The sequence below is a fragment of the Opisthorchis viverrini genome (genome assembly GCF_000715545.1).
Source record: "Opisthorchis viverrini unplaced genomic scaffold opera_v5_53, whole genome shotgun sequence".
NCBI classification, from domain to species: Eukaryota; Metazoa; Platyhelminthes; class Trematoda; order Opisthorchiida; family Opisthorchiidae; genus Opisthorchis; species Opisthorchis viverrini.
The window spans coordinates 58508-61950 of NW_008751710.1; the positions used below are offsets into that span (position 1 = coordinate 58508).

Genomic DNA, 3443 nt, shown 5'->3' on the forward strand with positions numbered 1-3443 from the left:
TCAACCTACTTACTTACTCACTTGGCCTGACGAAGCTTTTGTGTCAAAAACGAAACGTTGCCCAGCAATAAATCCACCGATTGTTTACCAAACCCCTCTGAAACGATGACTTCCCAATCGGTCCCAAACATTTTCCATATTAAGACATATTAACGTCTGCCGTTTCAGATCAGTAGGTTATCCACGTAGCAATAAATGTGTGCAAAAAAACAGTGATTGCACATTCGCAACAGATGAAATGTTGAACCTATCCACGTACCACGGCATCCCGGTCGTTGCACCCTAAGGTTGGCTGACAGACTTGCCTTCTCTAGGGTATTCATAAACCTTGGTGAAAAGTGAACTTTGGAGTGCAACCTCACTGCCGCTCGGTAGATTGCCCCATGATGATTCGCCAAACCATACCTACTTGATTCGGCTTTGAGATCAGTAACATATGAAACCGGACAAGTTGAGTGGCTCATATAATTACGATGGTCTATGATGACGAACGCTTCTACCTCCACAAAAAATCGGACATTTTCAGTTCAGTCGCATGCGTTTTAGCCAGTGCTTTTTTACGGGTTGCGCTTCTATTCTAACTCGATTTGCTGAAACCAATCCCAATGCTCGAACGGAACACGAAGCACCAACAATTTACACAACAAACAAACGAACAAAGTGATTCGGCCTAATTACCCACCACACACAGAACATTCCTACAAAGTTTGGATGTTTGACCGGTCCCCTATGAGAGCTGCAGGGAAAGAGCTCTTCCCCTCTCAGCGGAGCCATCCGTAACAGTAGTTGCCCCCTGCCGGAAAATTCCAAAAAAGTTCTCTAGAAGAAAGTCCTTTCAAAACGAGGAAGTGCGGAACAACTCAGCAAACTCAGTCCCCAAGAGCGCCAGCACTCAGGAATATAAAAAAACAGGAATGTGAAAATCCTGTCTGGATGAAATGAGCTTGGACAGTTGTGCTAATCTGCCTGTCAAGCCATTACTTCCTAGTCTCATTCACACCTTGGCACGGTGGCACTTACCGGGACTAGTACACGCCAGGAAGTGCGAACAAATCATGAAGTAGACAAACGTGTAGACCGGAAAAATCATCACATCAAATTGCCCAAAAAGAAGCTTACTATCCAAATAAGCCTCTGGTAAATTCCAAAAATCTTTTCCAAACGGTTAGCTAAATATCCGTCAGATCAAGCAACAGGAGCTTCTTGTTCAGCTGCACTAGGTTTTGGGATCTGTAGAATTCACATCGCCGCCTTTTGAACAGACCTACTCCCGTACCACGGTGAGTCCACACCAAACAAGCGCTGAACTCGAGTTTCACTCCTATCTGATCTTATCAGTCGCGTTGGGATTTGAACTACAGACATGCGAAGTAAGCGTTTACCTCTCCTAGTTCACCAGCGCGCACCGGACGCAACTGAATTATCATGTCAGAAAAGTTCAACGTTCCCACGATTATTGAACACGATTGTTTTTGTACGACGCTTCTAACTACTACTGTCGTGGGTATGAATACAACAATCTTGTTCACACTTTGCTTCGGCTTTCAGTCGGTGCACGATGAGTCACCGAAACACGCGTACCCATTCGGTCAGAAGTTTCAAGCCACTAAAGGCAAAACCAAATTTCTCGCACTCAGCTCTGCGGCGGCTCGTGACATAAACGCTCAGCCCCACGGGTGAGAGCACCCACTGGATCGCCTTTGGGTTGTTCGGATGACTAGCTCACTTGAGGACGTAAACGATGTTCATTTGCTGTTTCAGTATAAGCCCCGAGAGACGCCAATTCAGATACTGAGAAATATGGCTCCTATGGGGGGGGTCATGGCTGCTCAGGTCAGCAAAAACCACACGTGCTGCGATTTTAACAGGTGATATGAATGCCCAGATCGACACAATAAGTCCAGAAGAGACCCACTTTGGTGGTCTGTTTACAGCTGATGTCCACCCCATTTCTTCAGCTATGTCCTGAGCGCTGTTTGTTCCCAGCTAGTACAAAATCTCAACAAAGGCATCGTTTTGCCTCGAGGCCACCGGTCGTGGTCTCATTTCGACCAAGTGGCTATCAGCTTCAGCTTGAGACCGTCGTTCCTTCCGGAACACACCACTATAATCTGACCATGGCATTATATGGGCATGTATTTAGTTTCGTTTCACCAGAGAATATACCAGTTGGTGTAGGGTCCAGTCCAAAGTGTCTATCTCAGTAATATCAAGTTGCTCTGGGACGATGTCATTCAGCGGTAAACTGATACGGTGACAATAACAATATGGAAGGCGAGTGGGAAAAGGTCACGCCTTCTATCAGGGATCGTCTCCACACCCAAGTGAAACACTGGATATGATCACCATCAGCAGCTCTTATTGATGTCAGCAACAAACAACTATGATGGTGAACGTGGATCCGCTAAACACCTAAGGATTGAAAATGGGCGATGGTGGACGACGAAACGACTGTACTCTATTTCACCCAATCCGAAAAGAGTAGATGTTAGCCAGGCGCTTCATGAAAAGCATGGGAACTAAATTAATTCACAACAAAACCGCATTACATTGAACAGGAGAGAACGTTTCTTTTGATCTGGTCAATATTATCCCACCCAACATACTTTCACATTTTCTCATCGAGCTCGTCTGATTTAAAATACCTACTGCGGGTAGGGTAGAGTCCAGATGATTTAAATCTGCCAACAGTTTTGTAAATTTTATACTAAATCTAGTTTGACCAAGCGCAGCCGCAGGTGTACACTCGTTAGTCAGCTGGTGGTCCACACAGTCTTCATGGGTCGGTAAAGTTCACGTGACCTTGTGCACTAGCCCTTGTCATGACTATATAACCCATACATTTGCATAACCCATTAACTCGTGATTCTTACTCTATTTTCAGCTCATGTACTACAGTTATTAGACGATTAAAGCGTACATTACGTCTTCCTATTCTGTCTCCTTTCTAATCCCGTCCTGAATTTTCAGCGGCCCAGGTGACTGGAAGCAAATTCAAGTGTGCAGGTCGTTCCAACCACCCGATAAGTATGTCTTTTGTGATATGGTATCTCTAGATCTCGGTAATAATCGATCTGATTACCTTGATTCCAAAACTTAACGTCTGTGGTTTAGGGCTTCTTGTGTCGGGCGATGAGTACTCTGTCGTGTCATACAAAATCCATTACGATCATACCAATCGGTGTATGCATGAGCTTACAGGTTCTCCTTCACCTACAAAGGAATGGTCCACCCTTTCAGTGCCTAGTTGCCATGCCACCCGAAGGAAGCACAAGGGCTGGCACACTTCCAGGTTGCCCAAACCCAGACAGGGGAAGTCGAGAGACAGAGGTCAACGGGGGCATTCCGGTCATTAAATTCGCGCTCTAATCACTGAGTCATCTCGCCCCAGAAACGTAATGTACAGTGCCATTTTTCACGGAAAGCTGATTTAAACAAGCTCT

At 45.5% G+C, this 3443-nt stretch overlaps 1 protein-coding gene across 1 annotated transcript in view; it reads right to left on the reverse strand.

The window, feature by feature from the left end:
• Positions 1–3443, reverse strand: part of T265_03650 (hypothetical protein) — a gene marked incomplete at both ends in the record, with an annotated part of 16416 nt that overhangs the window by 11532 nt on the left and 1441 nt on the right. The window lies entirely within an intron of this gene.